The sequence below is a fragment of the Procambarus clarkii genome, chromosome 81 (assembly GCF_040958095.1).
Source record: "Procambarus clarkii isolate CNS0578487 chromosome 81, FALCON_Pclarkii_2.0, whole genome shotgun sequence".
NCBI classification, from domain to species: Eukaryota; Metazoa; Arthropoda; class Malacostraca; order Decapoda; family Cambaridae; genus Procambarus; species Procambarus clarkii.
The window spans coordinates 24,115,945-24,136,012 of record NC_091230.1 but is presented as its reverse complement, the minus strand read 5'-3'; the positions used below and the strand labels follow the sequence as shown (position 1 = coordinate 24,136,012).

General features: G+C 43.2%; 1 protein-coding gene and 1 pseudogene across 2 annotated transcripts in view; one reads left to right on the top strand and one right to left on the bottom strand.

Annotated features, from left to right (window-relative positions):
• Window positions 1-1,833: 1,833 nt before the first annotated feature.
• LOC138358094 (uncharacterized) lies at window positions 1,834-16,946 on the bottom strand (annotated as a pseudogene).
• The window catches only part of LOC138357999 (uncharacterized), a 381,281-nt gene continuing 373,961 nt past the window's right edge, over window positions 12,749-20,068 (top strand). The window contains exon 1 of one of the 2 annotated variants that reach the window (XM_069315415.1): window positions 12,749-12,886. The gene's annotated coding sequence lies outside the window, so the exon portion shown is untranslated. Of the gene's footprint in view, window positions 12,887-14,794; window positions 15,313-20,068 lie in introns of those variants that run through there. The other variant, XM_069315416.1, reaches the window with a different exon arrangement.

The following is a 20,068-nucleotide window of genomic DNA, read 5'->3' as shown; positions in this document are numbered from 1 at the left end:
TTGTGTCCTGTATACGACAATTATCAAATATCTTGGGGAAACCTATGAAAGTGCTCTTCTGCACTCATTGATACCCTTTAATAGCAGATATGCAACAAATGACCTTTGATAGCATAGCATATTGACCTTTGATAGGTCATGGGAAATACGATTTAAATTTTCAGGAAATTATCAGCACTAAATGTCCCATTGCAAGATACAGAACTGCTTATCCGGTGATAGTGCTGAAGTACGAGTGGCAGTGATAAAAGATGTGCACCTTTTTCCTATACAGTTCACCTGGTAGTGCACTACTTGCAGAATATACAAAATCAATCTTGATTATTGCATTTTTTTGTTATCCTGAGTAACACAGAAAAAGTAATCAATGTACAGTATATATGTACTGTCTTGTCCAGAGATTTACAATCTTGATCCATGACCATATAATTATCAGGGAACAATAGAGTTTTTAATAAATCAAAACCTAAAATGAGACTTGGATGGATAAATTGGTCCCAGCTGTATACTAGTATACCTCAATTTGTTCATAATTTGTTTACCAATTATATTTACATGGTTAAATTTAGAACAGAAGGCTATGTAACAAAACATTTGGGTAATGAGAAGAATTACACAGTATACATAGTTTCTACTATAATAAAGTACAAAACGTGTTGAAAATGGAACGATGAAAATGGAAGTAAAGTATCCAGGGAGCCGGTCGGCCGAGTGGATAGCACGCGGGACTTGTGATCCTGTGGTCCTGGGTTCGATCCCAGGCGCCGGCGAGAAACAATGGGCAGAGTTTCTTTCACCCTATGCCCCTGTTACCTAGCAGTAAAATAGGTATCTGGGTGTTAGTCAGCTGTCACGGGCTGCTTCCTGGGGGTGGAGGGGACACTAAAAAAACCCGAAATCATCTCAAGATAACCTCAATATGATGATTATGGTGTTGGGGGGGGGGTGTATGTGCATGTGTAATTACCCAAGTGTGGTTACATGATGAATTACACTGGTGGTGTCCTGTCTTCTTGGTTCTCTGCTGTACGACTCAAACTACTGACAGTTTTGGCATCCACCACCTCGCTTATTCCAGCCACCTAACATTGTTTGCAAAATAGAGTATCCACTTTTTTTTTTTTAAGCTTTGTTGCCTTAGCTTGAGTATGTATGACCTCTTGTTCTTGGAAGATGAACGTTCCAAGAATTCTTCTTTGTTAATTTTGTAAGATTCCTGTTACTGTTTTGTATTTGGTAATCATCACCTTTCTTCTAGCTTTGGTATATTTAACTTTAGCCGCTACTCACAGCTCTTGTTTTTTCCAGTTCCGGAAGCCATTTATTGCATGTTTTTGAACCTTTTCTTATTTTCCAGTTTATTGATGTGCTTCTTGAGATATGGACCCCATACAACTAATGTGTACGAGTGTGTATGCACAGCACGAGTAAAATACACGTAAACAAAATGTAGCTAATCTTGTACTCATGATTTAGTATAAAATTTATTGTTTTGAAAAATTTGGGTCATTATGCATGTTCATTAAAGCACAAGGCTTATTAAGCTACTACTGTGCAGTCCCTATTATACTGCTTGTCCATGTTACTTGAAATTCTACTCATTACCTAAACTTTTGTCCAAGCTATCAATTGGAACATAGGATGCAACATGTGTTTTAAGAAGTCTACTCAGTTAAAATTTTAAATAAAATAAATTATGTCAACTTCTAACAGTCACATTAAAGTAAAAGCTCCACTAATAAAACCCAGATAAATGCCTGGACCAAACTAGGATCCATTGCCCAGGCTGCTCTCACAGCCTCTAGAAAACACATTCTTGATGGAAAATCTGTTTTATTCTCTCTTACTCTGGAGCCTGTATGGACTGAAGAAGTCGATGATGGGGTGGTAGCCATAGTTGACTTTGTCACTGTTATCTTTGGCCTTAGCCGAGTCACGAGGATGTGGCCTCATCCTGCTGCTGGGGGGATGGCTAACCTCCTGAGATTGCTCCTCCACTTCCTGCATTCTGCTGAAGGTGAAACATTATTATTAGGGTTTTATCAGCTAATGATGAATTTAGGGCAAGTAAATGAATTTACCTAATTCCAGCTATTCAGATAAAGGACTTATGGGAGATGTAGCTTGTAGGGTTTTATTAAAGCATTTGACAATTTACCACACGAGAGAGTGGCAAGGAAATTACAGGCACATGGAAAAAATGGGAGAATACCGAAATGGTTAAAGGTGGTTCAAACATGGAAAACAAAAAGTTGTGCTAGATGTAAATGAATCTGACTGGAAAATTGTGCTAAGTGAGGTGCCACAGGGATCCATTTTAGGGCCAACCCTTTTTGTCATATACATTAATGACAGCCGAGAATATTACAAACCCACATCAAATTTGCAGATGACACTAAAATCTATGGTAAAGTGGAAAGTGAAAGTGATATCGAGGCCTTTCAAAGAGATCTACATGAACTCCACAAATGGTCAGATAACTGGCAAACGCTGTTTAATGTCGATAAATGCAAGACCTTACATGTGGGGCATAACAATCCACGTCACAACTACATATCAAATTGACAATCTTTAGATGTACGATCTGTTTTTTATTATATTACAGTACAGGTATTATAATATATAGTTAAAGGATTTATTTCATACCCTTAAGCTTATTATATTTATTTTATGGTAAAGTTATCCAAAAGATGGGCATCAGATCTTTGGACAGGCGCAATTTCAGTGCTTGCGGTAGGTGCTATTTTCCCTAGACATTTCCTCTGGTGTTCCAAGACTGCTGGTGGTCAATGCTGCCACCTTGTGGGGCACATTAGTGACTGACCAGCGGTTCGACCCAGATAATGATTGTTGCCAATGGTTACCACGTAATTCTGTTTGTGTGTGCTCTACCTTTCTGATATTTTCTCCGGTGAAGGCTGAATATCAAACCATGTCGGGAGGTAATTATGAAAGAATAAAACTAAGAACAAAGGTACAGGTAAAACAATATGCTGAAAATAAAGGACAATGCATAGTGTCACGTGGGGGTGGGCGGTCCGGGGCTCTGCTAACACTCGGTTGCTAGGGGCTCAAAGGCCCAAATACTCAGCCCCTCCGACTCCCTGGATTCACCGGAGTCTCCTTGGTCACACAAGAGAGGACCAACAATGCCCACCTCCGCAGGTCTTTGCTTCCACCACAAAGGGGTGCCACTGATTCACCCTGGAAGCCCTTCAGTCAAACACGGGGAAACTGCTGTTAACAGTTCCGGCCTAGACCCGTGGGGGAGTGAAGGAAGACTCAGGCTTACCTATAACCATAACCTCCCTGAGTCTTGCCTGCCAGACAAAAAAAGGTTGCAGGAACTCCTTTCCCGCCTGTCTTCTCTATCTTCCTCTTAGCAAGGTCGCCAGCTGGGTTATTATATCTGCACCCCAGCAATGCAGTTCAGTGGGTGTATTATATATTGTTTGTAGCCAGAAATGTATGCTCATAGAGAAATATCATAAATGGAGGCACACTCAAACACAGTAATAAAATGTGTGGATTTACTGATGCAAATTACATGAACACACACACACAATCGCAAGTAATACATGAATATGGAATATGGATGATGAATCTGGAGATCGTCAGCCTCTTCTTCCACGACCTCCAACTCTCCTTCAACTGGGCAGGAAGACAGGAGTCTCACACTCTCACAGGAGGGCCTCTTCACCACGTCGGCACCTCTTCTTCACTGTCCTGCCATCCATACACACTGTCCTCTCTGACAGTCCTGGACACAAGCTGCTTTGCAGCCTACTCTACTATTAAAGTAATAAAGTCTTGCTGCCACATACACAAGTAAATATTGTGGCCTAACTAGCCTACTCATACAAGGGGTAATGGGAGGGAAAAATGATCTACCTTACACTCCTGGCTCACGACGCCTGTCCCTCGATGGTGTGAGGTTCCCACGCTTCCTTGGGTCGATCCTCGACGATCCAGGACGTTCCACAGGTCCTCAGGTGTCGTGAAGCCTTCGCGTCGTCGCCGTTCCAATCCCTGAGATTCAGCTGCCCCAATCCTGGTTCATCGATGGGCGCTGAGCTAATCACTATTTTTCCCCACACTCGCCTCTCCCACAGGGCGTCGCTCCTTGTCCTAGGCACGGTGTCGGCCTTCCAAGATTCTCAGTGGATGTGACCCCAGTCACAGCTAGCTTGCTCGCCCACCTTCCAGACCTCAACGTCCAGCCAGCGGCGCCGCCCAGCGTCGTCGCCGACTATTTTCCAAGTTTGGGCACTTCTCTGCTCACTGAACTTGGTTCCTCTTTTGCTTCCCAGAAGCGCAGGGTCTCCAATAACTGTGGTAGGCTGCGCAGGCCAGCTCAATCCACTGAACAAGGCTTGCAGATCCTCCAATCTTTGAGAGCAGACCGAGGCGCGTCCTGTCGCTTCCACGGTCAGTACAACTCTCACGTTGGCGCCGCCCGGGGCACTCGGTGACGTCATGGCGGGCCCTGATTTGTCGCCCGCGACCTACGTCGGCCAATCCGCGATCGGCTTGTCTCCCTTCCAAAAGGTCATATCTGCCGTAGGGGATACTGTTTCATTTTATAACAGGGCGCCAATTTTCCTTTATTTACAACTTATAATATAACCTCCTTCCATTAAATGGCAGCCGGTTTGGTCGCCACATATATCATTAGACTCCCTGAACCTCAGAGAATCAGTAGGGAGAGCTGATATGACTCTTTAAGCCGGCAAACGAAAGAAATAGGAGAGGGCACCGTAACATACCCCTCCCCTTAAAATAAGAGTCATATCGGAAGAGCAGCACTCAAGAGGGCAACCTATACTCTTGCTCCCTCCGTTCCTGAAGTGTCACTCCTTCAGTTGGTGACGTGGCTCATACCACTTTGCCAGTCACTTGCCTCATTGTATCTCCACCTCGCATAGTACCGGGTGTGATGGGTGTTCCCTGAACATCTACAAGAAATCCCCTCTCCGTGGCTACGAGTGTACTCCCACGGCTCGTTACCACTGTAAGATTCAGTGCATGCGGCGCCTCCACCGCGTCGTGCACTCCGAGATAGTCTTGCATTTCCACTGCGTCCTACAGGTACTCCATGTTTCCTCTCATGATCTCCTCTTCGCCAATCTTCTCTCTTCTCGATTCCTCTTCTCCCGTAGGTGCGTTGTCTCCTCACAGTGGCACTTGTAACCTGTACTCCATCCAGCAGCTTCCTCTCTTCCACACTAGGCTTTTGTGATGGCCCAATGCCCCTCTGGTTAGGCTGGCGCCTACCCTGGGTGTACCTATTCCCTGCTTTCTTCGTATTGCCTTTCCTATACCACTCGCTCCTTCGTTCCCGACGAACATCTTCACTCCTCCATGAGATTCTCTTCCCTGCAGACGTCTTCTTCGGTTCGTGGTTGGGCTCATCCACCTCCCTGTGGCTCACCTCACCACGGTGGTTCATCTTGCACCTACCACTATTCATCTGGCCGGCATAGGGTGCACTGCGTCGTGGTTCCTCCACTCTGCCCCTCACTGCCGTTCGCTCATCCACTGAGCTTACTTTATTCACGTTTCTGTATGGAGGGAGTGCGGTCTGCAGCCTCCTCACCGCCCCAGGCGTTTGTACAGCTGCTCCTCGCCACTCCTCCACACGCATCATCAGGCTTAGTCGGAGGTCCCCGTCGGGGTTTTCCACAACCTCCGACGACCTCTCTGCACTCTCGCCCTCGTTGTCGTCGTCTCTGGCGACGTTTTCCCTGGCGAAGTCGGCTTCCTCACCACCATCTGGAACGACCGATACCTCACCTGGCAGGGTTGTACCGCTGCTTGCAACATAGGCACTCCTGGCCCAATCGGGTTGTATCCTGCCTCCTCCGAGGTCATTACCCAGCACCATCTGCACATGCTCTAGGGGTAACTTAGGGGCTACAGCTACTATAGCTTTCTCGACTCCGCAGTCGGCAATCAGCTGTACTTCGTGAAGTGGCAACCTGTATTCCTCCCCCACACTGCGTATCCTCACCACTCCCACAGGTGAGTCATTAAATTCCTTGGGGAGAATACTCCTGGTCACCATACTTATGTCAGCACCCGTATCTCGAAGCACGGCAACCTCCACTGGGTCTGACTTTCCAAACTTCACGTTGGCCCCGAAAACGAAGGGATGTTCATCCAACTTCATTTCCCAACCATTCACGTTGGGTCCACTATGATATGGGGTGTGAACAAACACTCTCTCCTCTTCCAACATTAATCCTACATTCCTTTGGTGCTCCTCACACTCGCGGGCATAATGTCCTCTCACGCCACAGTTGTAGCATCGGCTGCCTCCCCTGGGCGGCCACTCGCTAGTCACTCTGGCGGTACCACTTGCAGACGTTCCCTGGGTCCTCCTTGGACTCCCTGTCGTCGTATCCGGGACTGCAGCACTTGCTCCCGAGTTAGGTCCACTGCTCACAGCTTGGGGCTTCCTCCCCGCGTCTCTTGAGCTCTTGAACCGCGTCACTTCATCGGGCACACTACTCTTGGGAGAGTCCCCACTCGTCCTCGCTCCTCCTGAACTCCTAAGGTTCCCTCCCGACCTGGGGTAAGGCGAGTGTCTGGGCGGCCCCTCCCTCCTGATATGTAGTGCCTCCTCCAGCATGTCGGCTCGATCCGCTACAGCCTTCAGGTCCTTAATACCTGCTTCTCTCACCCTTACTCGCAACTCAGGATGGAGCACCGACATGAACTTCTCCATCACTATCAGTCGTTTAACATCATCCACCGACTCCGCTTCCTCCGCCTTCAACCATCGTAGGAATTTCCGTTCCATATCCCTGGCGGTCTCGGCGTAAGTCTTTCCCGACGCTCTTGTACACTCTCTGAACCGCTTCCGGTACATCTCCGGAGTCAGCCGGAATGAGTGGAGAACCGCATTCTTAATCGCGTCATAACTAGTACACTCCTCTAGGTCCAGCATGTTATAGGCTTCCCGGGCCTCACCAGTCAACCTGCCCTGGACCAGAGCAGCCCAATCATCTTCCAGCCACTCCTTCAGAGTCGCTATCCGTTCAAAGTGTTCGAAGAACGCCTCAGCTTCTTGTGGTTCGAACGTAGGTAAGTCACGTTCCCTTACCTTGAGGTCATCCCGCCGTGCAGGTAGTGAGGGCAGACCACGTTCAACGCGACGCAATTCGACTTCTTTCTTTGCCCTTATCTCCTCCAGTCGCAGTTGTCTCTCTCCTTCTTCCCGCTGCAGCCGAGCTTCTCGCTCCTCTCGCTGCAGCTCAGCCGCACGTTCCTCTCGCTGCAGCTCAGCCGCACGTTCCTCTCGCTGCAGCTCAGCCGCACGTTCCTCTCGCTGCAGCTCAGCCGCACGTTCCTCTCGCTGCAGCTCAGCCGCACGTTCCTCTCGCTGCAGCTCAGCCGCACGTTCCTCTCGCTGCATTTGCGCTTCTCTCTCCTCTCGTCGCAGCTGGGCTTCCAGTTGCATCTTCATTATTTCCAGTTGTAGGCTCCTCTTACTACAGCTGGACCTTCCACTGCTCCCATGTTCACTGTGAATTCTCTCCACACTGGTAGGCGCTTGGGGTGGCCCTAGTCGGGACGGTTCACCTTGCGACGGCTCTCCTCGGGACAGCTCCTCTCCCGTCGCTTCCTCTCGAGCTGTGAGTTGTGCCATGATCTCTATCCTTCGCTCCGCTACCTTAGTCGTCCTCAACCTGATCCCAAAGTGGTTTGCCACTTGTTGGAGCTGGGCCTTGGTACACTCTTCCAAAATTCTCTCGTCCCTTGTGTCAATAAATTTCTTTACTTTGTCCTCCTCCATCTCTATATCATTGAGCATACACGAGAGCACAGACAAGTTAGTAGGCACTAATTTCACAGTTTCAGCCCCTTAGCTGGTTGAGTAACAGTACCACCGAATTCACTGGCCACACTGTATTAGTACCCTGGCAACACTTGTCTTAACATTTCGTCCACACTGTAGCTTGATCCACGCTTCCTGGCGAAGTTCCCAGTTCTTGGCTACTGGGGTTCGAATCCTGGCAAGGTCGCCAGTTCTCTTGTCACGTGGGGGTGGGCGGTCCGGGGCTCTGCTAACACTCGGTTGCTAGGGGCTCAAAGGCCCAAATACTCAGCCCCTCCGACTCCCTGGATTCACCGGAGTCTCCTTGGTCACACAAGAGAGGACCAACAATGCCCACCTCCGCAGGTCTTTGCTTCCACCACAAAGGGGTGCCACTGATTCACCCTGGAAGCCCTTCAGTCAAACACGGGGAAACTGCTGTTAACAGTTCCGGCCTAGACCCGTGGGGGAGTGAAGGAAGACTCAGGCTTACCTATAACCATAACCTCCCTGAGTCTTGCCTGCCAGACAAAAAAAGGTTGCAGGAACTCCTTTCCCGCCTGTCTTCTCTATCTTCCTCTTAGCAAGGTCGCCAGCTGGGTTATTATATCTGCACCCCAGCAATGCAGTTCAGTGGGTGTATTATATATTGTTTGTAGCCAGAAATGTATGCTCATAGAGAAATATCATAAATGGAGGCACACTCAAACACAGTAATAAAATGTGTGGATTTACTGATGCAAATTATATGAACACACACACACAATCGCAAGTAATACATGAATATGGAATATGGATGATGAATCTGGAGATCGTCAGCCTCTTCTTCCACGACCTCCAACTCTCCTTCAACTGGGCAGGAAGACAGGAGTCTCACACTCTCACAGGAGGGCCTCTTCACCACGTCGGCACCTCTTCTTCACTGTCCTGCCATCCATACACACTGTCCTCTCTGACAGTCCTGGACACAAGCTGCTTTGCAGCCTACTCTACTATTAAAGTAATAAAGTCTTGCTGCCACATACACAAGTAAATATTGTGGCCTAACTAGCCTACTCATACAAGGGGTAATGGGAGGGAAAAATGATCTACCTTACACTCCTGGCTCACGACGCCTGTCCCTCGATGGTGTGAGGTTCCCACGCTTCCTTGGGTCGATCCTCGACGATCCAGGACGTTCCACAGGTCCTCAGGTGTCGTGAAGCCTTCGCGTCGTCGCCGTTCCAATCCCTGAGATTCAGCTGCCCCAATCCTGGTTCATCGATGGGCGCTGAGCTAATCACTATTTTTCCCCACACTCGCCTCTCCCACAGGGCGTCGCTCCTTGTCCTAGGCACGGTGTCGGCCTTCCAAGATTCTCAGTGGATGTGACCCCAGTCACAGCTAGCTTGCTCGCCCACCTTCCAGACCTCAACGTCCAGCCAGCGGCGCCGCCCAGCGTCGTCGCCGACTATTTTCCAAGTTTGGGCACTTCTCTGCTCACTGAACTTGGTTCCTCTTTTGCTTCCCAGAAGCGCAGGGTCTCCAATAACTGTGGTAGGCTGCGCAGGCCAGCTCAATCCACTGAACAAGGCTTGCAGAGCCTCCAATCTTTGAGAGCAGACCGAGGCGCGTCCTGTCGCTTCCACGGTCAGTACAACTCTCACGTTGGCGCCGCCCGGGGCACTCGGTGACGTCATGGCGGGCCCTGATTTGTCGCCCGCGACCTACGTCGGCCAATCCGCGATCGGCTTGTCTCCCTTCCAAAAGGTCATATCTGCCGTAGGGGATACTGTTTCATTTTATAACAGGGCGCCAATTTTCCTTTATTTACAACTTATAATATAACCTCCTTCCATTAAATGGCAGCCGGTTTGGTCGCCACATATATCATTAGACTCCCTGAACCTCAGAGAATCAGTAGGGAGAGCTGATATGACTCTTTAAGCCGGCAAACGAAAGAAATAGGAGAGGGCACCGTAACAATAGGTATGTAATAATTTTTACTATGAAGGGAACTGGAGCCCACCCTGGTGATTAAGTACCTGTGACTGGTGACATTGAACTGTACCTGCAAGTAAGGAAGGAGTAGTGGGAGGTGAAGTGCAACTTCCTGCAGATCAGTGAATGTAACCTCTCATTCAAGTACAAAAGGTGGAGTTACCACTCACTTGCGTAGGCCATGGCTCGATTCATCTCTGGCAGGCCAAGGTCCCGGTTGCCTGGATCCTTCGGAGCGCTGACCAGGTCTTCTCCTCCGCACTGATGGCCCACCTTCACTGTTCCGGGGATTATCAGGGCCTTGTGCTACCAGAGGTAGTTCAGCAATATTAAAACCACCATATAACATACATTAGTCATGATAGTACGAAACATGTTGTAGTTTAGTATTTCAAAAAAATGTTATAAATTTTGTTTATAAGTGCTGTAATAAATACAAATTTTAAATTGGCTGTATTCTTTATCTTTTCTTATGCTGCTAATTCAAAGCAGAAAAATTCACTACCTATACCAGCCCTGGGTTAGGGTGGAAGTTTGCTGGTTAAGATACTCAAGAAACCAGCCCGATAATATTTGTATGCAGTTATCATAAACCCACCTTAAGCCATCATTTGAAAGTTTTTGTAAATACAAATTTGTTATAATGTGGACAACATGAGTATTTCATCTGGGATATGTCACAGAATTTTTATGATAAAAAGGAAAGTCTGATAAATATCTTCCATACTTCTCTATTCCAGTAATAATAATCATATTCAATACTTACTAGGTGTAATGCTTTATTAAATTCTCAGCATTAATGCTATTTGAATTTTAAAAATGTGTTTACTCTTGCTGCTGTGAAATGACTTAAGATGCCTCATGCAAACAAGCAATTTTAAAAAGAAAACTATTTTGCCTGGTGATGAAACTTGGCTAGTGCAGGTATGAGGAAATGAGGACATATGTCACTATTGAAGAGGGAGTCTGGGCAAGTTACTAACCTGGAGCAGGTGTGCCACTATCTGGGTCCTCATTGCTCATATCACGTGAAGGTGCGGGTACTGTCTGGATGACATGCTCTGACCCAGCTGCATTCTGGTGTTTGTTGAGTGGTGGGAAGACATAGGCATACCCCTGGATGTGGCATGAACAGCAGCTTGGTACCTGTAATAGTAACCATTTTAAAAGACCAGGTACACTTATTACAGTACTGCATTCTAATGTGTCACCTCATAATTTAGTAAATTGTAACCCATTATGTACTACATATGATGCATGAATTCACAGTGTAGTACATTCGACGGGTACAAATGTATATGCAGTATAATATACAGTAGTACATAAACTCCTGAATATACAAAATTAGGTATTAAGATTTATATATGTACAAGAGTCTACAGGAAGCAAATAAAGGGCCCCTCAGTAGGATAGGCTTTAAAATAAATCAAAGAACTACCTAGCCATTTTGTAAGTAATAATTTCATAGATTATAAAACATTAAGTATTATTAATATAATAATTTAAACATACTTTAGTATATAATTTGAAAAGTTGCAGAATTTGAGTCACCTTAAAGATATCCATGTGGAGGCCCCGTCCATCATCCCAGGAGAGTAGTCGATGGTAGTTGTAGACCTGGTTGCAAGTGGCACGGTAGTGATGCGACACATAGCTGCACGCTCCACCAGGCTTCCTGCAGGGGTGATGAGAGTTAAACACTTGCCCTACATGTGTCTTGCTTTCTGAGACCCCCCTTCCCCCCCCCCCTTGCCCTCTGCTTTAAACCCCGACTCATTTCACTTGTGTGGATACACAAGTGAATTACATACAACAAACTCGTTATTTTTGCAAGTGTCTTCCTGCATTTTTGCTGCTTAACATAACCAACACAAAAGAGGAAGTTTATTAGATGTTAAAACAATTCCCTACTTGTACCAAAAGTTATAATTTTTGTAAAATCTGTACAAGTGAAATAAATTTAGTGCCAGTTAGCAAGTTGAGCCCAATACTGACAAATACAAATTTTCATTCTTTTCCGTGTCAGCTCAAGAGGATACAGTTAGTAATTTAGTACACAAAGTGAATGTATTGCAGCTAGATTTGTGTGTGTAATTTCCCCATTGTCTACATAGTACCTTACAATAAAACCTATAGTTTTATAAGGATGACACTATTTGCTTGGGGGGGGGATACAGTATTGTACTTTATTCCTCTGTAATCTCATGTTTTTCAAACATGTTAGTGTTTATATTACTGTTGGGAAAATGGGGGTAAACTACCGAGAGGACAAAACCCACCTTTTCAGCCCCCAAATGCACATTATGGCAAATAAAATTTTGTATATTGCCATCAAAATTATTTTACCTTTGTCTGGGCATAAATCCACCCTTCATAGACTCTCACTACTGTGCCAAACTATAGCATCTAGAATAATTTGCTTACTTTTCCCCAAACTCGCCATCATTTTCTCTATAATTTTGTGTTTGATTTATTTGTGGACTATTGTAAAATGCCCCACACAGCATGTAGCCCAAGAAACAAATGCAGCAGTGGTAGGATTAACACACATACAATACATCTCTGCCTTTACTGGATATATTTTACTAAGCTCAAAATAAAGGTCAGATCTCAGTCTAATATTATACTGTAAATGATACATCGAGGTTCACTGAAGAGAATCTATGTACAAACATGCAATGTACAGAATTAGCATTTATGAGTTATGCTTACCATTGATGTCATAATTCCTTGTACATTATAGATTTCACATGATCCTTTCCAATATTTATACAAAAATGCATAGGGCATGGGAAGCCTCTCTCAATCATCAGTTTTACTCCATATCACACTAGTGTCAAGAGATCCACTGGTACTTACATGCACTTCTCCATGCGGATGGTCTGGGAATACTTGTCCATGTTTACAATGTACTTCCATGCTCCCTTAGAGTTCCTGGCTCGCTTCGGTCTGGCATATTTCACTTCAGCTGGGCACAAGAACCCACCATCTTGAGCAAAGTCCCGATGAGCATGGTTGATTGTGTCTGAACGCCTAAACAAAAACGGTAACTTTACTACAAGTCGCTTCCAAACAAATTATAGTCAGGTAAGTTTATAAATACATATTTTAATTAAAAATTAATGATATTTGTTTGCTCTATATTAAATTTGCAGATGTAAACTAACAATAATGTTTCATATTTTATCATGGAGATTTAAATGATCCAGTATGTACTCAGCTGATAAAAAGATTGCAGCATGGTGTACCTGTTACCGAAATAATGCTGATACTGTAGTCATACTTTGTCTCCTGGGCTGATGTCACTCCATCCACCAAGTCGTCAGCACTCTGTGACCTTACCTCAGCCATCATGGTATCAGCACGGGATGGGTCACGTACCAATGATGACAGAATTGCCTCACTGCAAACACCACACCATCAGACACTTTATGAAATAAATGTTTGATTATTTTAATACAAAAGACTGATGGAATAGGATAAACACACTACAATACTGTGTAACTAGAATGTGAGGAAGGAACTTACTGTGGATATTCTTCAGTGTCAAGACAGATGTCATCTGTGTATTTGACACAGCTTCCCCCACTACCAAAGGAACCAAATCCAACACTGCTAAAGGCTCCAGGCCGGCTGTGAGCTGGCCTGGGTGGACGAGGTGGTGGTGGTCTTGGCCTGACTGGCTCAGGCCGAGGTTGGAACCTGGTTGGAGAAGGGCGGGGAATATGTCGAGGCGGAGAGGGCCGATGATGTGATGGTGGCCGGTGACCAGAGGGTGGCGCTCTAGCTCCTTGATTTGGAGAGCCCAAATCCCCAAAGTCATTCTTGTTGTTGCCAAATCCCAAATTACCACCAAATTCATTAAAAGTAACTGGTCCAAAATCAGGTCCAACTGTGTTACTAAAGTCTGGGAGAGGACGTGTTGACTGACGTGATGGGGCAGAGGGTACCTGCTGGTGTGGTTGGTGATGAGGGGGAAATTTGACCATGGTAGGACCTGGTACGAAGGGTAGCGGCTTCAGGATTTTGTCTGGCACTGGCACCTCTGAAATCCAAAAAAAACATGTCAGATTTGTGCTGCTGAAAGAGAAACAGGGTTACTTTTTTGCCTGTGAGGACCAACAACACCCAGACCTGCCACCATCTGTAAGTAGCACATGCAACAGCGGTGGCAAGATTAGCTATTCCAATGTTCTCAGGAGCAAGGGTTTTCAAACTTTTTTCAGAAGCTTGTTTGGGATTCCTTGTGTATTTTTGTGAGATGGGAAAAGAGAGGTTGGATGAAATATTTATCATCAATGATTTACTACTGTTTTGTGTTCTCAATGAAAGTACAATACTGTACTGTATTAAGAACCAATTTAATTCTTATCAGTCTTGCATACAACAGTTAAAATAACAGTATAACAAAAATTATTTTTAACTGGAAACAGATCAGAATTAACACAATTTGCAGAATCTATTTTGTTTGTAAAAATTTACTTATATTTCTACCAATTTGAAAAAGTGATAAATTTGGAAGTAAAAGTTTATTGATTTAGCTCTCAAAATGATCAGTCTCTTTGAAATACATATATATATTATGCCTTTAGCAACACATCTTTAAGAATGCCTTCCATATATGACAGCAAATAAACTAATATAGAAATAGGTTCAATGCATAAGATTATCTGCACTTGCAATTAACAAACTGCTCCAGATATTGAACCATGCAAAGAATAGTGATCACATCCAAACAACCAATTCATTTGATAAAATATAAATAGATGGTTGTACTTATGCTTATGGTAAACATGATTAACTATTTAAATAAACATTCCAGTGAATATAACTAATACAGTATACATGTATGATGGTTCAGTTTCTTCAAAAAGTTTGAACACTCCCCGCTGTATCGTACTTTGTGCATCTCCACACAGTCACCTGTATCATTAGTGAGATGGCAGTTATTTACTATATGATTGCATTATTATTGGAGTTAGCATTTAGTCATTTGAATGAGATTTGTGATATACAAGTGTTAATTCAAGCAGCACTGGTAAATATATGCTTAATTACAATTTTTATTATTAATTTTTTCATACTTATTCAAAAGAAAGCTGAAATATTTACAAAAAATTAAAACCTTATGCTTAGTTTATTTTGAATTGTACATTCCAAAACGTTGCTTACATTCATTCTTTCATCATTAATACTACCTTCCCAATTGCATGGGTTAGGAAGGCACATGACCAGGGAAGGGAACACAATATTGGAAGCTGTGGTTAATGATCTAAATGACACCCACTATTCACCATATCTTCCACACAATAGTAATCAGCACAAGATGTTTGCAACAAAAGATAAAAACAAAACAAGATTAGTCTTCAAGATTAAGATTTTTTTACCTTGTTAGGACCCAGTACTCAAGTTTTGGGAGCTGCATAGATGCCAGGTGTCAGTAATGCTAAGCTAAGAGAAAGCATTTCTTGCCATATCACAGCACCAGCGTCCTCATAGCACAGTTCACCCAGGTATTGCACATTTTATACACTTATTCATGACATACTGTATTAGCATTTGTTAAGAGTTGGAGATTTGTAGTTATATAATATTTCTTTCTCTGTATTAGAAAAAGTGAATACTGTAATATACTGTGTGTTTGGAACACTAGACATACCAATGGTGTGTGAGCAAAGGTGACCAAAAATTATGTTTACCTGAATTTACAAAAGGAATACTATATCTCTAGTGGCCTCGATAAGGACAGTAAGCCGCCAGCTTGTCAAAGATCTCACCATTTGTTCTAATGATTTTGTCAAGCTGGATTTTGAAATAAGGTAATGTTATAGCATTTACGGCTTAGGTGGGTAGATAGTTCCGCGAGTTTATAGCCATGGCTGAAAAAGCATCTCCTGTTTAAGATCTATTTTTTCAGAAATAGCTAGATTATTTTAAGTGCGAGTTTGATGTGTAATGAGCATGTTTGGTATGCAAACTGCTTTGCACAGGGCAAATAGGCTTTCTGCAGTTTCCACTCGTCTCATGTTCTTATGCTCATATATTTATCCAGGCAACTTGATGAAAAGTTCAGATATAATACAAACAAGGCACAACGTGTCCAGCTAAACACTCAACAACATAGGATTGAAAACATATACTTTTTCACCCATAGGGTTATAAATCCATGGGACCACCTACACGCCATAGCTGTATATGCCAAAACACTTGAATTTTAACTTTCAGCTTGAAAAAAACATCACGACAAATATGGGGGGTGTGGGTTGCTTTGGCAAGCCGTCGGCTACCTGTTCCCATCGAGTTGTCCTCAGGTAAATTCAGGTAAATTAAAATAGAAAATAAACTGGCAGTTGTGAACAAAATTATGAATTCATAATTTACATCTCATTGATGTCAAACTCCCCACTGGACAAAATATGATGTACTGTAAATCATAGCGAGTCACAAACCACGTTTTCTATGCATGGGTCGTCTGTTAAATTCCGTTTGGGTAATTTAGTATATAATTTTTGTGACTAGGAACTCTAGAGGACGGGCTGTGGTCAAAGGGAATGAGGTCCAACCTATACCAGATTTAACGTACATGCAGCTAGGGTTCTTTTTATTGATCAGTATTTCAAGTATTGAAATAATATACTGATCAGTAATCAAATGCATAAAAGTAGCTTTACCGGAGGAAGTGAGGTGATACCGGAGTGGAGTTTCATGCTGCAATGGGTCGACCAGGGTCACGTAGCAATTACAGTCAATACATGGAGGACTTCCAAAATTCATTATCTTCACACCATTCGGCCATGTTCTCTCAATCTATTACAGAGGAATGACTAGTTGCTAGTCAAAATTAAAATATTACACTGAACCTTCTTTACATTTGAACAAGTCATGAGTAAGTGTGGCAGTGTATCCCTGTGCTGACCCCAAGACATTACTGCGCCACTTACCTTGAACCGCTCCACAAACTTTATACTACAGTATATACTAGCACCATCAGTGTCAACCTACTTCTGTTACTCTGGATGCTGGCCTCACCTTGGGGGTTATACTGTCTCTGCAAGTAAACAGCAGTGATAGATTTATATGGTGTAGCCCGAGTACACTCACAGCTGGCACTCACAGTAATGTGGCAGTACTTTAACAATGTAACACATGTACAGTATTATTTACATGGCACTTATATACCATTACAATGTGTTGCAACATTACACACCTACAGACGAATATATTTTAATATATATTGTGATGGTAAGCATGTACTACACTACATAAAAATAGAATTTCACAGAAAATTGGTTGTGTAATGTATCTATTCAACATTTATAATGAAAAGCTTACGCAATAAGTTTCATGTGTTCATATACACGTTCAACAGTGTGTTAGTAGTATGAATACAAATTAATTGTTCTACTCACTTGCATAATTCTTGATCAATATACGAGAGAACAGATCAGTTTAGTTGTCAGACAAAACTTGACAGGTCTATTTGACTTTACTATACTTGTACTACAACAGTTTAGTAACAAATTGTAACAGCGGGTGTAACACGCGCGTCAATAAACATGTTAGTATACCATGTTATGATGCCAGCCAATAACCTAACCAATTTGTGCAGAATAGTTTTGGCACTCGCCACATCCCTCACACAGGATACTCCAGTCACATTTCTACATGTTCGAAAACATTTGTATTCTACCTTATGCATTAGTCATGATCGCCGCAATCTTCTGCAGCTTTAGCTATCAAACCTGCCATGAAAAAAGTTTAATAATTTCTTTCTACTATATCCCCATTTGAGAAAGATAGAAATATAAGCTTCATTTTAAATACTTTACCATAGATATATATAAAGTTCTAATGAAGATACATGTGTTTTAATAATCGCCGAGCTCCGACCCCACACAGACTGATCGACAGAGCAACTCTCTCTCAGAACAATGCTTATTTCACGTAAATTCGTTAATAAACACATATGTTTTATGTCTCAAGAAAGATAGAAATATAAGCTTCATTTTAAATACTTTAACATAGACATATATAAAGCTCAAGTGAAGATACATACGTTTTTATAGTGGCATTCAGTAGCTTGTCGGTCATGGAATGCAGAAGCCTACGCACTTGCCAATATAGTGTGTAATTAACAAAGATACGCTTATAAAGCCTAAAATATTATATGCCTTCAGAAAGACAGAGATATGCTCGTTATTGCGAGTGCACCAAAGGAAATATATCTTGTTGGAGGACAAAGATATATCAATTCTAAAATAAGTTTCGACTCGCTCGGGCGAGAGATAGCACGACTCTCGCCCCATCTATTGGAGATTCTGTTCACCTAATGACCCAAAGCTACTCAAAGCCTCCTAGCATTACTTAAATAATGAAGAAATATGGTATATTTATTCACTATAATGTTGGTGCTTAATGCAGAACACGAGAAAACATATATTTACTATAAAATAATATACTTCCATTATGAAATAAGTAAATATGTGGCCTCATAGGAAGTCAATGTTGTGGAGCGACTTATCCAAGATATATTGTTGTCTGGAAAGTGTTTGTTGGCATATCAACCTTCTGTACACAGTGATCCAGTCGTCGCACTTCTCTCCTTAAATGATCGCAAATTTAGTTTATTATATTAACAAGTAGAATACGTATTTCTAATAATATCTAACATAACTAGCCAGAAAATATTTAAGACTTATTGAAAAATACATGTCTGGAAGTTAAATCGACTTCATAGAACAATAGTGTTGGTCTATACTAATCGTTATTCGTTAGTATGCGTTCGCTACTTAAAACATTTACTGTACTGATGTAAAATCTCCTATGTCTCTTCGCACATGGAACACCGAACCTTACACACTCTCTGATATATTGTTTAATTAATAGAGATTCACTAATATAGCTTATAATTGTATATGTTATCAAAAAGGCATAGATAAAGTCGTTCTTACGTTTTAGTCACAGAGATTAGATATTAGTAAAGTTCATTTTATTCAGGAAAGTACATAAATAGTCGATTTACAAACATAATATTGGATTTATAGATAGAGCTAGTACATACAATACCTAAAGCCACTAGTAGTTCAAGTACAGTATGTTTATTGAGATAAGCAATAAATACATCTCAAAGGGATAGAGTAGCTTAGGCTATTTCTACCCCCCTCTACTTCAAGTCCCTCAAGGGGCGCACAAATTCAGTGAGTACAAATAGACAAATAACAGTACAAGAATCCCATTTAACACTGCAGGTTAATACATCAAGTACAGCATATAATTGTTACATTCTTGGGGCAAAATTCTTGTAGTTCCTAAGTATACTGTCTATTATACCATTATCACACATCCAAACAATTTGATGTGGTACACTATTTATTTCCTTATTTCTATATTTTTCAATAAGGTGACACTCTAATACATAATGTTCTAAGGTGTGGGCGTACGGCATACTACATAATTTACACTCCTTATCTTTTTCACTGACATCAACACCGTATTGCCAGATATATTTATATCCTAATCATAATCTCATGTAAATTGAATCCTTCCAAGTAGACTTTCCTTTACCATAAGTGAAGGACGAATTTGTATTTATTACCCCCTCCCCGCTCAGCTCGTTGTCGCCGTGTGGGGGCTTAGTGGGCGGCTGTCGGAGTGTGATGCTCCTTGGGACAGTCCTCTGTCCTTTTCTAGCCTTGTGCTCCTGCTGCCGTCCTCTCCAATTCTGCTGGGCATCTTTTCCGTTTCCTTCTGTTTCGTTTTTCTCCCCCCTCTTCTCCTATCTGCTTGCCGTTTCCTGCCGACCTTTTGCTCGTTCTGGTTCTTCCCTTGGACTTCTTCTATTTTGACGCCCGGGTGCTTGAGGAGGCATACTCTTGCACCCGTAGAACTGTAGTACCCGACGTCGAGAGCGAGGGGAACCTTTTATTGTCAATCCCCCTTTCGTCACTGAACCCGATCTCGACGGACTGTCGGTTTCTTAAGGTGGCATTTGTGGGGCGTATACTCACGACGCACCCCTAGGAGGCCCCGGCAAGATCAGCGATAGCTTCTTGTTGGGTGTCCTGCCTCTAATTGTGGCTCCATGGTGGGTGTGGGGGCACATTCGTGAATGAATTCTACTTTTCGTAATGATGATAACCCCTGTTTCGGCTGCTTCTGGTTTACCTTCTCAGGCTCGTGGGGTGGGCGACCGAGCCCCCGAGTCGGTCCGTATTGGAAGACCGGGCTCTGTAGCCTCCGCTGCATTGGGCCCCCGACCTTGCATTACCT